General features: G+C 44.2%; 1 protein-coding gene and 1 non-coding gene across 5 annotated transcripts in view; one reads left to right on the top strand and one right to left on the bottom strand.

The window, feature by feature from the left end:
• The window catches only part of DENND1A (DENN domain containing 1A), a 2,718,319-nt gene that overhangs the window by 624,996 nt on the left and 2,075,909 nt on the right, over window positions 1–17,414 (bottom strand). The window lies entirely within an intron of this gene.
• LOC138474916 (U1 spliceosomal RNA) lies at window positions 1,637–1,798 on the top strand. The gene has a single exon (XR_011269137.1). It is a non-coding gene; the product is annotated as a U1 spliceosomal RNA (small nuclear RNA).

Below are 17,414 nucleotides of genomic sequence, written 5' to 3'. Positions count from 1 at the left end.
ACATTTTTTTTTAAATCTGCCTGTGCGCAAAACTACTCTGTGCTCTATTCGGGACACATAAAAAAACAGGACGAATGAGAATTCTGAGCGCACACTCACTCTACTAGACTGCTATCAGCATCATCAGTCACAATATTTTTGGGGGGAGACTTGGAAACATTGGCACAAAAGGAGCCGCTCTGTGCTGGATCACCATCCTTTCACCAGTAAACCCGATTCAATCACCATGGCCCCCTTACAAATCCCAGCCATGCTGTGATTGACCTGTGGACACATAAATAATCGTATCAATAAACTTTCTCTGCCTTTTTTATGGCGAATGCCAATTTCGCCACATTCATTTGGGTCAATTTTATTGCTTTTTTTTACCACAAAAACCGGTGGCAGAACCCCTGCACCTTCACTTTCTATATACCTTACCCAAAATTACCATCTTTTTTTTTAGGGTAAAAAAAGCGTAAAAAAATGCGGCAAAAAATTGTTTTGTCGAAATTGCCATTCAGCAAAAGTGGGCAATAGCAAATAATCTACACACTCAAGAACAACCTTTCAAAAAATGCTCTCCAGAAATGTATAGAAAGGAAACAAAATCCAAATCCAAATCAATGGGAACCAAAGTTTTCGTTTGTTAGTGGATTGAGTTTGTTCACAAAATGGTTCGGAGTACACTTCGAATAGTTGCTGCAGCCCTGGAGAAAATACGAGTGGTATCATAGGTTATTTATAACGCGCTTAATACCCATGCAGCAGTGATCCCAATCATAAAAGTGAAACAGGCAAGCCCAACAGGTATAACTTATTTTCACTCTTTTGGTAGCGCAGTCTGAGGGCAGCCTATACCCTTCAGGAGAGGTGTGAGCTGATACACTTGCAACACAAAAAACAATAGTACTATGTTCCCAAAATACCTTAGTTCTTGTCTTTCGGATCTCAGCAGAGCCAGGCTTTTCAGCATCAGACCAGAAGCATGGATGCCTTTGCGCTGGGCTGGGGTCAAGTCGGAGAGCAGCAGCGATGGGCCCCAATGATGCAGTTCTGTTTGGCAGTGGTGCTGATTTGTAGGTAGAAAACGCTGGGAACAGTAGGCCGTGCCAAGTGGATGGCACTGGAAGACTCAGTGACCTCTGGGCCCTGACAAGGGAACACTTGCCTTTGGCGCTGTGCAGGCTCGGCTGACACAACACGACATATGGTTACGGCAAAGATGTCAAAGCTTCAGCATTGTCATTGAGCAGAACTCTGAGATTCAGGGGTGGTGGAGCGTCGAGGTCCAGGATGATTATGATGGTGTGAATGGGGCCAGCGCTGAGCAGCTACGTTCAGGAGGGCCATGGGCCCGTGTGGGGCTGACAGGCCAGTGGGCAGACTGCAACAGGCCTGCTCAAGCCATCCTGCTATTTATACAAATCTCGGGCCGAGCAGCACCTGATGGGAGAAAGGAACTGCGCTACAATCTTCTCTTCTGCTGGGCTCTGCCTGCTGGAGCTTCCCCCTACACGCGGGACAGGCAGCTCTGCAGACGCTCAGAGCTTCCGGGGATTGGGGGGGTTGGGCCTGGGTCAGGGCCTGCCTTCTCACCCTCGCTTAGCGGGGCTTCCCAGAACTGACCCAACCCCTGCCCTCTTGCATGCAACTCATACTTAGCTGGCAGGGGAGAATGTGATCCCAAGGGCAGATCTCCCAGGGTGAGACTTACCCATTGCACATCGGATTTGCTGACCCCTGCTATGTTCCCAAATGCGGGATACACGACTGCATTATTTCTGGTAGTGGGGGACTGCGTTTGCGCTCTCCCCCCCCGATTTATTGGTGAAAGAAAAGGTAAAGTGTGCACTAGGACTGCTAGGTTGCATACTTTTAGATTGTGCTCACATTGCGTTTCTTCAATTAGGTTCACCTTTGGGTGATCGCTTTTCCACATTTTATCTGTTGAATTGAATTATGCTTCTTTCATCACCACTGAAGTAATGTGTATTACAGAGATAAGCTGCCATATGTATTGGGCACACTGCACATGCTCAGGCAGCATCAATCATGCTTTGTACAGGACAATGCTGGCCTAAATTGGGAACAGCCAGCATAGACATGTTGCTACAGAGGCATATTTTGGGTACAACCAGCATGACAATGTGTTACATCAGTGACAGTGCTGTCTTACACTGTGGACACATTGATCATTAAAATGTGTTGTGTTGTAAAATGTTCTTTTCTGCTGTTGGTGACATGGAATTTTCATGTTCCCCTTTAGAACTGATTGTACACTTATGGCTTTTCGGTCACCTTTTCTGCTGTAAAATGCACCATTTCAACCCCATATTTGAAAAAAAATTCTTGGGGGGGGAAACCCCCCAAACCCTTCCTAGAACCTTGTAGCTCCCTCGCTACGCTCGGTCGCCCCCACTATTTCAGAAAAATATTAACACATAGACACTGAAAGAAATCACAAGCAACTAATCTTTGATCACTGCCCATGACACCAAAAGCTATCCTTGGGACTGCATGGCCATCACTGCCTGTGATGCTATTGTGTCAAAGGTCACACAATATCACTTTTTAATATACTGCTTTGGGTGAGGTTGTTGACTTTTGGCTCGCCGGCCCACTGGGTGACAAAAAGTTAATGCTTCGGCCCCACATTCAAAAAGGTTGGACAAGCCTGATTTAAAGTGTCCTATACTGGCATAGATGGGTTGTGGCAGCAGCTTTATGTATGCAATTTAAAATTACGATTACTGCCATAGATAGGAAAGCTATACATGCCAGTAATGGTCACGTTTGCAGTCTCTGCAAGGGATTTGCAGCGACCAGTGTGATGAATCCTAGGGTGTCTTCAGTGCTTCTATGGGGGAAGCACCTTCCCATGAGGCTAGGGAGCTGAGGTTGCTACCCAATAGTCCCCCTGGGGTTGATACTCGGCAGTAGATCTCATGGAGAGAGAAACCCCCTTTGGGACGAGGGACGACACCTTTGGAGATATGCAGTATTATTCTCTTACACCCAACCTCCCTCCCCCTGTTACCCTGCAAACAACATAACCCCAGACCCTTCCATATACGCCTGCAGAGTAGACTTCCCCAAGAAATACTGGGACGAGGAAGGGCAACAACAACCTAGTAAGGAATGAAGACCTCACTACTGGGATGAGGAAGAGCAAACCACAACATAGTGAGGAATAAAGACCTCACTACTGGAATGAGGAAGATGTTAAAGCCAAGGCGAGTCTGGGACTCGCACCCACATGAAGAAAGAGTCAAAGCAATCTTCACATTCATAGCACCTGGCAGAAGAGGATACCAAGAGGGATGTGAAACCAAGGAGAAGAAAAGAGTTATATACCCTTATTGACCATTCAGAGGGCACGACAACCTTGGAGTAAGGTTGTTCTTGAAACACTGTTCGAGGAGAATACCCTCATTGAACATTCGGAGGGCACGACAACCTGGGAGTAAGGTTGTCCTTCCTAATTGGAGTTTATTTGTTGCACCATTTTTGGAACTTTTTTTTTTTGCAAACAGAACTTTGAGACTAAACAAAATACCCTTTTCACTTTAGTTTAAGATTGAAGTAGGAGGACGGGAAATAGGAATGTTGGACACAACTGTGGACTTTTTTTATTTTCACTATCCTGACAACCTCCTTACAATATTATTTCGAGGCAGGGAAACCCCTCTTAGTATTAGGGTCAGAAAGGTATTTTTCCAAACTTTAGTGTTTAATTAAAGTCTCTGCCAACAATCTTAACATCTATGAGTAAATTGTGAGGGGTCAGAAATGCGAGGTAAAGGTAACATTTTCCCAAGCTTTGCCATTTTATTAAAGGAAAAAGGTTGGATAAACACCCATCTTTCCCTATCCTAATAAGAAGCTCCCAGCCAAGCAAACTAAAACTAAAGAAAAACGACAATGTGCAAAAAGTCTCTGACTCTCATGCTAATATACATGACAAAATGATACAAGCAAAGTATGCCTAATTGAAGTTCAACAAAACAATTGATCAATTCAAGCTTAAGGGTTCTTGAAAGCACTCCTCACTCCTTGTGACGAGGGTTGGACTCCCTTCCCCTGGATCAATTCAGGAATATTTTGAACACAGCTCCTTTTAACAAGGTATTCTGTTCAAGGTAACACAAAAAAGTCTCTTTCAACCACTGTGTTTCCTTGGGACACATTAAATATCTTTTCCACAAAGCTTTGTTCAGAATTCAAACCAAATGATGTTTTCCACAATATCCTTCTTTCAAAGGTAAATGTCTTTCTTCCATAACACAAAACCAAAACAAAAACAATTGTTCTTTTCAAAATGTTCAACAGTTGTTAGCTGATTACACCTTCTTCAAATGAACCAGTCAGTATAGCACAGCACTTTCTCTTGGCACACCTTCAAATAAACTACTTTTGTCAGAATAGCACAGTTCATCAAACAAATGATAATATTAATGGTTCATTGTTTTTAACAAAGGTCTTTCCACCACATCATTTTACCACAGATATATTTCATCAAACCATCTTCCTGTTTCCTGCTATACTTGCCTGCCAGGACTAACTACTATAATCCATTAGCTGGTATACTCGCCTGCCAGGAAGAAATCTCCTACAGCTACTTTCAACTTTGATGGCAATATTGATCCCAAGATTCTCCACACCACGTGTGTCTCCTGAAAGGGGATTTATGCCTTCGTTGGTTTATTGTAGTTTTCTCACAGCCTCTGCTGTTGGCAATGCTGGTTGTAAGCATTCTGTAATTGTAGTCCCCTATGAGGGAACTCCCATTCTTGCCACTTCTGCTCTGATTCTTTAACTGTTTGGTATTTACAATGATGAAGTATCTGCTTTCTTTCATTAACAGTTCGGTATTCACAATTATGTGATTTCAGCTTCCTTTCATTAACAGTTTGGCATTAGAAATTCTGTAGTTTCTGCTTCCTCTCATTAACTGTTCCGCATCTTTAATTACTTTTTTATGCAGTGCCCCAGTGTCAGCATTGACAGCTAGCCAACTCACCGGCTTTCTTCTGCAGCTCTGTTTCGCAGTCAGGTGTTGCGGTGGGGCTTCGGTCTCCCGTCTGCCTTTTTTCCTGCTTCTGCGTACCTTTGGTGAGTTGCGCTTTGGTCTCTGGGAGCTCTGACTGCTGCACTGATCTTCCGCAGCTTCCCCCTCACCGACACGCTGTATGCGGAGCTGGGAGCACATCACCTCAGTGGGGCCTCTTCTTGATAAGCTGCTTCCCACTGCATTTTCTCAGAACTTATGCTAGCCTTCATCCTTCGTGATGGCTTCCACTGGCTTTCTTCTTTCCATGGCTGCTCTTGCACCGCAGATGACTTCTGCTTCAGCAGCTGCGCCTCCTGCACAGCCGTCAACATCGCCTTCATCTTCTTCCTGTTCGCTGGGCCTCATTTTGGGATTTAAACGTCCCGCTCAGATGCCTTGGTCTATAACACCTAGACCACACCTTTTTACAAAACCACTTAGAGTCCCCATTGCCTCTGGACCCTTCTTACTCGTCTCAGTACCATAAGCGTTATGGTTAATGAAGTACATACGAGATGGTGTGATATTAATTTATTCAGTTTTATACAATAAGCCATCAACATTTTAGGACGTCTAGGGGAGTCTTGAGATAAGGAGGTCACCAATTCCCCTTGGCATGAGTCTCACCCCCATGTGATCCTCCCACATGATACCACCCCGAGGGTTAGTATCAGGTGGCGGCTGCCTTCCCCTGGCTACATGAGAGGGGGCCCATACAGGGGTTCTAGAGACGATCTCACTAGATTCATCACACAATAGCCTTCCTTCCGCACCCTTATATCAACCATACAAAGTGTATGGTTGGTCATGTAAATCCCTTCCAGAGGTACTATACATATACACACACATGTCAACACACACTCTTATCCTAGTATAACCATGCATACATGTATACACCCACAGCTACTCACTCAACTAGTCCTACACACAATGCATTATATTCAACCACACATACATACACAGTCATACATACATTCATACATTACAACAAATACATTTATCACAATACATACATTAATTACAATACATGATAAATACATACGATACATGACACATACCTACATAACAATAAAACATACATTACAGTACACAAACATACACTTAAATATGCCATAGGTCTCCAGGCCGGGGAGGGAGCACTGCAGCAGCATGCTGGGCGCACGGCAACAGGACGCCCCGGAAGGACTTGAATCCCTGAGGCAGGCCACCATATGAGTGATGCTCTGCACCACACACGACAGTGCACCACTTTTTAATATCAGCGCCGGCTGGTGCTCACTAGCTAGCCAGTGCTGATAAACAATATTTTTTTAAAAGCCTATGTGGTGTGCAGTCTTGCGCGTCACAGTGCGCCAGGATCACGCGCTGCTCCACTAGCTCTAAGTTACACCCTCCTCTTTTGGGAAACACGGACATTTTCACACCATGAGAGCACATACTCACAAGTCACATTCTCGCCCAAGTCTCCCTACTACAATGACCAGAGACCATTACGATCCCGCAAGAGGGGACGTTACGACCGAGACTGGCGGTTACCATGGCGATTGGCGTGCTGGCTTTGACGCTTCTCCAGTCTCCAACTAACGTCGCCATCACCTGTCACATGATGAATCCCATGACATTTAAGCTCCTCCTCTAACCGCGTTGCTTCTGAATTTGCTGAAGTGCGTTTGGAATGTGCCTCGTTATTCATGTTCTATTGGATTACCTGTTTTTTCTGGATTGATTCGTTTTTCCCTTGTCTGCTTCGGTTACCAGATTATCTTCTGCCTTCATCCCCCTCGACCCGGAATGCTTTTTGGATTGCTTTCTTTCTCGTTCTATTATCAAGTTGCTTCTTGCATCCTACCAACACTGCTGGTCAATTTGGAATCCTTCGCTTAGGTGAAGCAGAGTACCACCCTTGCTGCTACACACAGACTAGAGACTTCTTGTGTGTGTTAGTGGCCTCCCATTAGGGGTCCTCGTTCCGGCGGGCTAGAACCTGGACTAGAGACTCTCCTGTTTAGGTGTCCTTTTTCCGTCGGGTATAGGTCTAAGGGGTTACTCCATCTTCCCTTAGCACTGCTACTAAGACACTGCATAGAATTCTTCCTCCTGGGTGAAGCTTGCTGGATCCACGGTAAGACGTTTTGTCCCCATTTTTATTATCCCACATCCTGTACATCCCCACACTTCTAACATCAGGGTACATGTTTTGCCGATTGTATCGTTACACCTGGGAAGGGACATACCAGTAGAAGCTACCCACTCTTACAGCATTCTGGTGACATCATCAGCAGTCTTTATCTATTATTACAGAGGTTAGTCTGGGGTTCTTTGAGACTATCGTCCAACCCATCTTAGGGAGTTGTATTAACTAGTGTGTTTTCCTTCTAAGGGAGCCTGGTGTTCGTTGGGTCCATCCTTCAACCTGGTGTTCGTTGGTTCCATTCTTTCAAATAATAGATTCTATTGTCTCATTTACATTACAGACATTAGGTTATATTTCTGGGAAGAATCCTTCGGCTACACTACGCAGGCAAGTAGAGACGAATTCTGACACAGAGCGCCACTCACAGGGTGATTTCATTTTAAAAATCAAGGCTGGTGCTCAGAGTGCCCCCCTGCACGGGGCTGCTGAGGGGTCCATCAGACACCAGGGGGAGCCAGGAGGGGCAGCCGCTCACCATGCCCCCCCCCTGGCTCCACCTCTGGGTGCATGTAGTACAGGTCATGTATCAACAGAACTTTGGTGTGGCGTGTTGGATGGGTGCTGAGAGAGTGATCCATGCAAGGCAGTTGGAGAATGAGCTGGCTATGTTGCTGGTGGATCATGTTATCCGGCTAATGTGCTCTATGTGACTGTAGTGAAAGCATACACATAAACCTACCTGAAGTTACATACAAGGATTCAGCTTCTCATGTCTGAGTGCTACAGTGGGTCAAATCAGGAGGATGTTTGGAAAACGGAGGACTTCCCAATCAAAAGGGCTGGGGAAAAGTCAGGTGCATGTCAGGAAATGCAAGATGGTGCTGACATTTGCCAACACATATTGGCCTCTTGGGAGAACTTACTTAGAACATCTCTCGAATAACATTATATGTCAGCCTGCCCCACCAGGTAAGGTGCCAGAGAGGGAGAAGAGAATCTGCTGGTGTTGTGGGGTGGAGGGTTGAAGAGTGAGGAAGTCATACAGCCTTGTATCCCCTAGTGTGCTGGGATGGAGGTGGGCCATGTGAATGTGGATTGCGATTTGGTGTAATTGAGCAACTTTCAAACAGGCATGCACCTTACTGGCGCTGCTAAGGTTGGGCAGTTTCACTCACATGTCAGGCTTTCCTATGTGCGATTACCTCTGCTCCAACCCTGTGTGTGATTCACAATGGCAATTGCAAATGGCACTATCCATTTAGACCATTGCAACCAAGCAGTTTGCCCTCCTGGAGGCTGCCACTTAGAAAAGCACTGTTTTTGCATATTTCGTCTCTGCTTTTTGTTAATCTGTTCTGAAAAGTAATACATCAAACATGGGAAAACAAATTTAAAATAGTGCTTCACATATTTTATTAAAAAGTGTGTTTTCCAAGTTTGGAACATGATTTACTAACTAAAAACCCTTGGGGCTCAAATTTGTCTTTGGCCAAATACTGAACTATTCGGTATTCGGCCGACGAATAAATATGCTATGCAGTAGACCACTAATTAGCAGCAATAGGTGTTGTGCTTGGAAGCCGGTGCAATCCAGCATGAAGCACAATATAAAACTGGAAAAAAAAATTATAATATTTAATTCAGATTTAGCAACTTTCAGGAAAGTGAGGAAGAAGGACAAGGCTTTTTGAAAAATGACCAAGCCTTTGTGAGCGCCTCGCTCCTAATTTACAGAATACCCAAGTAGAATGATATATCTTCTTTGCTTTGGGTGCACACATTTCCTACCGTGCACATCTAGGCTTCTAGTTAATCATATGTTATGACAATTATTTGCTCTTATAGTCGATCTCTCAGAAGTGGGGGATGGCCCCAGGGGGAGGTGTCAGCTGATCTCCTAAATGAATGATGTTTTAAGCTGTATCAATGAATCACCGTCTGACTGCTCTATTCACAGAGCTGAAATGTGACTTTTTTTGCTTGTGAAAGCACAATGGACTCCACATTTGGCAATGTCGAGAAGTGAGCCAGGCGTATGCTTAATGGGTGGTCACTGGGGTAGACGGTGGTTGGTGTCACTTGATCCTATAGGTTTGTGTGGCCAACGGTGCTAAAATGGGCGGTATAGAGTTCAGCTGGTCCTTGCAACAAGGACACTGAAGCATGTTACACTTGGTGTGCACAGGAAGTTGCAGGCTACGATATGCCCTGCTTGTACAGAATGATTCCAGTGTTTTCCGCGATCATCCTGCACGTTACTCATAGTAAGAGTAAGGCTGGGGTGGTTGGTCCCTCGGGAGAATAACCTGTAGGGTGTTGGACAGTATCATCAGCCAACAATTGCACTGACTTTGCGAGAAGGGTTCATCATGCCTCCGTCCAACCAAAAAAATAAATCAATACATTCAAGAAATAACTTCTTAGTAATTTTTAAAACCACACTTTGGTTCGGTTGCATCGGACATTCCTGTAGAGCGGGGTCTGGTGGCAGGGGGGGAGGGGGGAATGGATGACATTTCATGAATGCCCGGTGCAAAGCATTTCCAGGATGATGGGTGGGCACCGTTCATGACCTGCCTTATTGTGCCATTCATCAGACATTACATTGTGTACCAGCTTACAATTCTTCATATCTGCCCTGGAAACACAACCCAACCTTCTGCAGAACCATGGTCCACCTAAGGGGACTGACGAGCACCAAGGCTGTTGCAAAGAATTCTTCCAATGCTGCATCCCTTGCTTCCTGTGTTTCTAGCAGCCACATCCCGTTTTCCCATTCATGTATCTTCCCATGGCGGAGGTGTGGATACCCCAGGCTGAGGCACAGTATCCCATGGCATGGACAGGCCTAGGGCCTCTACAACTACTACACTGTTGGCTTGGCACATTATAAAAGCCTATTAACAAAACAGAGCACTTTGAAAATCAGTATCTGTCAATCAAAGTTCATCGACACCATTTAGGGAGCTTGGCTACTTAAACATGATTTGTTCTGTTTTGTTGTGTGGAAGGGTGGCCTGCTTTTGGTGAGTGAGCTCCTGTGTTACAAGTGAAATGACTAAATAAATGTGTAATGTACAGAAGCGAAAACAGCTTCCCCGTAGGTGCCAAACAGTGAGCAGGAGCTACCTGGAAAACAAGGGGTTAATAAAAGCTGACACACGAATTTAACTTACACTATTACCTTATTTATTGCATGTGATCCATTATGCATTGCATGTCTTGTAGAGGTGGCCTAATGCACCTCAATGCAAATTCCTAAAATCACAGAGTTAATGTCTTACTGGCACGTTTACAGGGCACCAGCTGGGCTGGGGAGCGCAAAGCAGCTCTTAGTAGCAGCAGCTTGCCCAGTGAAGCCCGGAAGGGCCTTCTGGGCAACAATCAGAAGCTACAGAGCTCCCAGAAATGTTGATCCGGGCATACAGGTCAGGGGTCTGCAAGCGTTGGTTCGCCAGAAGTTATGGACTACATCTGCGGTCAGCACTAGCCAGTTAGTGAACGGTAAGGGATCATGGGAGTCGTAGTCCAAAACCTATGGAAAGTGACAGATTGCAGACCACTGGTTTAGGTTTGCAGAGGCAGGCGGCGGATTTCACAGGCAGTCAGAGTGCGCTGGGGAAAAACGTTATGATGCTTTTACAGTTTATTTAGCACTTCTGGACAACTCTGTTCACCTTAGATTTTTGCCTTTTTTTCTCTTCAGGGAGCTTTGTACATCTTCATTCCATTCTACCTGTTTTTTTGGTTTAACTATTCTTACATCTAATAGCAGCCTCAATCAAAAACTCGCTCCTTTTCAGACCTGGCTTCTACAATGAGCATACTTTGTTGCTCATTTCCTATTCAGTTTCATAACTCCTTTTACGGCTGCTGGTCTTTCCATCTGTGGTTTATTTTCCCTATCCTCTCTCCATATTGCCGCAACTTCTATATCTTACACCTGTAGAAACCAGCATTCACCTGACACCTCATATTCCCTGCAGCTTCTATATCTTACACCTGTAGAAACCAGCGTTCACCTAACACCTCATATTCCCTGCAACTTCTATATCTTACACCTGTAGAAACCAGCGTTCACCTGACACCTCACATTCCCTGCAACTTCTATATCTTACACCTGTAGAAACCAACGTTCACCTGACACCTCATATTCCCTGCAGCTTCTATATCTTACACCTGTAGAAACCAGCGTTCACCTAACACCTCATATTCCCTGCAACTTCTATATCTTACACCTGTAGAAACCAGCGTTCACCTGACACCTCATATTCCCTGCAACTTCTATATCTTACACCTGTAGAAACCAGCGTTCATCTGACACCTCACATTCCCTGCAACTTCTATATCTTACACCTGTAGAAACCAGCGTTCACCCGACACCTCACATTCCCTGCAACTTCTATATCTTACACCTGTAGAAACCAGCGTTCACCTGACACATCACATTCCCTGCAACTTCTAGATCTTACACCTGTAGAAACCAACGCTCACCTGACACCTCACATTCCCTGCAACTTCTAGATCTTACACCTGTAGAAACCACAGTTCACCTGACACCTCATATTCCCTGCAACTTTTATATCTTACACCTGTAGAAACCGGCATTCACCTGACACCTCACATTCCCTGCAACTTCTATATCTTACACCTGTAGAAACCAGCATTCACCTAACACCTCATATTCCCTGCATCTTCTGTATCGTACACCTGTAGAAACCAGCATTCACCTGAAACCTCATATTCCCTGCAACTTCTATATTTTACACCTGTAGAAACCGGCATTCACCTGACACCTCATATTCCCTGCAACTTCTATATCTTACACCTGTAGAAACCAGCATGTCCCTGCAGCTTCTATAGTTTACACCTGTAGAAACCAGCGTTCATCTGACACCTCATATTCCATGCAACTTCTATATCTTACACCTGTAGAAACCAGCGTTCACCTGACACCTCACATTCCCTGCAGCTTCTATATCTTACACCTGTAGAAACCAGCGTTCACCTGACACCTCACATTCCATGCAACTTCTATATCTTACACCTGTAGAAACCGGTGTTCACCTGACACCTCACATTCCCTTCAACTTCTATATCTTACACCTGTAGAAACCAGCGTTCACCTGACACCTCATATTCCCTGCAACTTCTATATCTTACACCTGTAGAAACCAGCATTCACCTGACACCTCATATTCCCTGCAACTTCTATAACTTCTATATCTTACACCTGTAGAAACCACATTCACCCGACACCTCTGCTTTGGACTCTACCATTTCTGCATCCTTTCCTCTCCAGGCTTTCCTCCTTCTTTTAATCTACAAATGATATCCTTGTACTTTTCCTAATTCTTTCAGAACCCTTCAATCTTGACTAGCATCAAGTTGAGGTATACCTGCAAGACGGGCAGGCCTTAGTAAAGTATATACCGCCGCTAGATCTCCTTGTTCTTTAGTTGCTTTGATGTAGGTGTGTTTCTGCATAAAAACGAGTTCAGCAACTTTACTCCAATCGCCTTATTCCTTCCATATAGGGTCACACTCGACATGTCTCAGTTATTAACAAACCTCTGACCTCGCTTGCTCAAGATGACGAGTTCAATCTCCCGAGAAGTCTAACTTTTACACTAAAATAAAAATACAGCCTTTAAGCTTCCCACTCCCTTTGTCTCAATCCTGGGTGTCAGTTTATTCCACTTTGATGGTCCCTTTTCCATCACATTTCAGGCCAAACCTTTCACTAGCCTCTGGTAGGTTAATCCCATGTCTGCACTCCCAGGAACCCTTTCCTGTTTGCAAACTCATCTCTGTACCTCATGTTTCTTCTCTATTCTTCTATATTTGCCAGTCTGTCGCCATCTTTGTGTTTCTTCCTTGATTCATTTAAGCATGCAACTTTTTAGACAAGTTAGAAAACAGAGCTGAGCTCCTTCTATGGATGTGAACAGGTTTTCTATTTAGCTTGCTAGACTGTTTAGGAGAGTTCTCGCTACAAAACAGGCCCATGCAGGCAATGGGGCGCAGTCCAAAGAGGGGCTTTACTACAAAGAACTGACGTGATGGCAGAGGCAGTGAAGATATACAGAGAGAGCAGATATAAATATACCTCTCGGAGGTGTTGGAGGAGGATAGTCCAAATGAGTGCGTTTTCATGCTAATTCTTGAATTGTTGGATTTCTGGTGTGATTGTTCGGTGTGGGAGTCTCTGAATGTGTGCTCAGGCGGCTTGTTGACGTGTTTCCCTTTCATAATGTCCATTCTTCCTTACATGCACAAACTACTTAAATGTTTCAGTCCATCTCCTTGTTCTTCTCTCATTCCAGGTAGGATAAGGTAACTTCTTCTAGTGCTTCCTGCTAATTTAGTACCGCAATTTATTTCTCATTCTTCACAACATATCAAAAGGATTTCACTCTATCCTGCGAAAAACCTCACATCAGGTTATTTCTGGATCGGTGCTATGCTGGTCTTCCTCCAAAACATCCAAGTGCATCTAGTCAGTTTCCAGGGGTGGTGAGAGTCTGCTTCTTTACAGAGTAGCACCAGGCATCCTTCCTCGGGCACCCCCTCTTCTCACATCAAAACTACTCCACTAGGTTCAAGGATTTCGTTCTGCGGCCGCTTGTCATGTTATACTCTCCGATCTGTCAGTCTTCTTTTCTGCTGTGCCTTAATTCTATACTTTTATTTCTTGCATCATACACCCAAGGGTGTCATTTCACAGCCCTCATTTTATTTCCACCAACTTAGCTTGCGTTTTACCTTATCTACATGGAACCCTGGAGTTATTCCAATTCTTGCTTTAATTTGCCTGTCATTTCCTTCTGCAGCTAAAACTTGTTGATATACAATGTGCACCACTGGGAAGATTAACTCTTTCCAAAATTGAAACCCTCCAAAACTGTTCCATCTCTCTCTCTCTGTGCCTTGCCCATTTAGATCATGTCTGTTTTTTCAATGTACACATGATCCAATGGTGGACTGGTCGACAGGGAACTCCGGAGATTTCCCACTGGGACTACACATCTCCATCATGGGTCTCGTGTGGGTGCCCTGGTTCTCTGCTCCTCTAACCCTCTCTCTGTCACCCCACTCCTTCCTTCCTTCCAACTCTCCACATCCCCCATACCCATTTGAAGAAAGGACATTTTTATGAAGCTTCAAGTATGTTTTCCCTCACTCTTAACAAATGTTCTATGTCAGTTTCGTCTTGATGTGTTGAACTACTTTTTAATCGCTATATAAGGACAAATGTGCTTTAAAATACAGTTTTTGGTGCCATTTGTCCAAATACTCTTGGGCAGAGAAACCCCCAGACCTTAAGTAAAGGGGTTTGGGCTTGCTTGTTAAGAGTAATATTTTTGGTTTGTTTCCCATCCAGTCCTGACCGTGACTCATTTCCAATCTATGTTACACTTCACTATTTCTGTCTCTGTAAACTGTCATATATAGTGCTCACATCTGACCGTACATTATGCCTGTTTGCTGCCTACGACTCCACTCTCACCTTGAACATATTATTACGCTTTCTGTAAAGGTGTTCATGGCTTCTGGTACCCAAGTCTGGTTTCACGACCTGTGCCCATTCTTTGTCCAATCTTACTTTCAATCATTTTTCCAATCATTCTTCCAATATTATTTTTTGTCTGTGTTGACCTTCCTCCTGGGTACTTTTATCTTCATTCTGTTGACAAATGAACCCGTTTCTGTGTCTTTACACTTCCCTTTTCATGCGTCTTATGTTTTCATTTGGGGCGGGAGAGTTTAAGATGGTGGCGTATGTCACAATTCTGTACCTTTTCTTTTAAGTTCTTTGACGAACGTGTTGAATTAAAAAATGAAATGAATTCCGTTTCGTGACTGCAGCAACCTTAAGAGTCCAGATACCCCCACTGAAGCCACGCCATGCACCAAACAATCACATGGCACTATTACACACTCACGTCTGAATGTGCCAGGCCTTGTGGAAATGAAGGTCGATCCCTCCAACTAAGTAAAATTAAGGGACAGATCAATCTAGTTTAGTATTTTACTTAGAATTTGTGATGATGGAAGGTGTTCTGACAAAAAAAAACTATACACAGGACACGGCGTGACAAAAGCAAATCCATTTCTGGGTGCGTTGAAGTTGGAAGTAGATGGTTGGAGAGATGAGCAGCATTAACCATTGGATAAAGAGCATTATACGTGATTAGACGTATGGGTAGGGCAGGGAGCAAGCAGAAGCTCAGAACAAGCAAAGCCGTTGGAGGGGTGAATGAGCCTAGAAACAATTGCATTCTTCAGATATAGAGCAGGCACCGCAAGTTCACAATTAATATCAAATTTGTTCTGTAAGCATCAATAAATAACTGTCTGTTGTAAGCGGGGTGCAGGCCCACGATTTAGTGCCTCTGTACTGTGCACTGGTAAAAGTGAAGCTGAACAAAAAAACGTAGGCTCAATAGCCTTCAGTGTGGGTTGCACACCCTAACTTCCAATATGTGGTTAATTTCCTTGTTCATAAATGCTTTAAAAATGTTCTTCACTTTAATGGACGTTTGAAAAGATCATTCAAGATTGGTAATTAGGTTTCATAGGTTTTTTACTTTCTTCAAAATAATAATGCAGAAGATAAGTCAGAGCAGTGCATTTCTGACCATCATGGTCCTTCTTCAGGATCTATGATTCTGCAGTGGGTTTTTCACACACATCCCCCTACTTTGGTCTGCGTTGGGGAAGTCGGACAGAAACATTGGCATGATTTAAGTATTTCGGATTTCAGACCCTCCTCTCCCCCTTTCATTTAAAGGTCTGTGTTGGGGAAGCTGGATGTAAACATTGGGAGGATTTGAGAATTTTGTTCAGACCACCCTCCACTTAACGGCATGTGTTGGGGAAGCTGGACCAATAGGATTACCCAATTAAATTACAGTCCATAGTTTTCAGCGCACAATGGAAGTGAGCTTTGTTATTTTCAAATTTTAACACAAATCACCCTGTGGTGTTCCGCCAAGGGGAATTAAGTAAATTCATATTTGTTTAGTTAAATAGGCTAAGGAGCTGTGCCATTTTGCCCCCCACCCACTAAAAAGGGGAAGGATATAAGGCCAGAAGATTCCCCCACCTTTGGGTTGCAAAGGATTCAGTTCTACTTACATTGAAAACCACTGTTTAAAGTTAAGGAATGTCAGCTGCATCTCAGGACCCAGTGGAAGGACAGGGCAGGGGTCTGGTCACTCCACTCTCAAGGACAATCCCCAGCTCTTCATCATAGGACCCAGTCAGCTTTTAGGCCTTCCCAGCAATGGGCAGCTCCACCCAGATTCACTCAGAAAATATCTCCTTTTGGTGTTTCGTTGTGGCTGTCAGATGGTAAATGTCAGCAGCTCTGTCTCTTCCTCATAGTGCATACACTTTATATACTAGTGATGACACCATCAAGTTTACAATCTTGAGCAGTACCCTGCAAGAGTTCTCGCAAATAGGATTGGCCAGTTACCCTTTTCTCCCCCCCCCCCAAATCCAGATGCTCTCTAAGGATTGGTTTAGGAGTATGAAGAAGACATATGGCAATTGCCATTTGCAATTCACTTTTGATTCCATGTACATTTTTGTCTAAAATCTAGATTTGCAGCAAAAAGTCATAATTTACTAGTAAGTGCCATAATATACATATATTCTACTTCAGCTTCTCATGGGGAATTTAATAAAACGGCTGCCAGATAGATCTGCACTATGTTGCGCAGCTGTTTGGCAATTTCCTGCTGTTTACACAAAAAGCATAATAGTTATAAACACCTAATTTACTCTTCACATACCTAATTTTACCCTCCACCAGTTTGCCAACTCTTAAATCTGGGACAGGTTCAGAGCAGCCAGGAACACCTTTAAGCTTGCCATTACAATTCCCTAAGTAGCAGGTGGATACATTGTATTTCAACAAAATCGCCTGAAAATTACCTAACAAATGAAGGCCTGCGGTCTCCAGCACCATTTGCCTCTCTTGGACAGTGTTTTTATTAGTCTCTTTGTAGTTTGAAGTTGGTAGGCTCTAGATCGTAAATGGGGATGCACCGGCCAACACAGAGATTCCCTGAGTGCAGACATCTGGCCTCCTGTCCTCTTATCAGAAGGGGACTTTGATCTGAAAAGCTTCTTGTTTCCTGTTTTTGTTTTTAGAGTTCCTCGTTGATTCCAGCCCCCGTTTTCACACCTCCCTCCTACATTCCATCCATGCACCAGCTAGGCCATCAGCCCTGCACA

This window comes from Ambystoma mexicanum, chromosome 8 (assembly GCF_040938575.1).
Source record: "Ambystoma mexicanum isolate Mex_15411 chromosome 8, UKY_AmexF1_1, whole genome shotgun sequence".
Classification (NCBI taxonomy): domain Eukaryota; kingdom Metazoa; phylum Chordata; class Amphibia; order Caudata; family Ambystomatidae; genus Ambystoma; species Ambystoma mexicanum.
The sequence above is the reverse complement of the archived record's forward strand: the minus strand, read 5'-3'. Positions and strand labels throughout refer to the sequence as shown.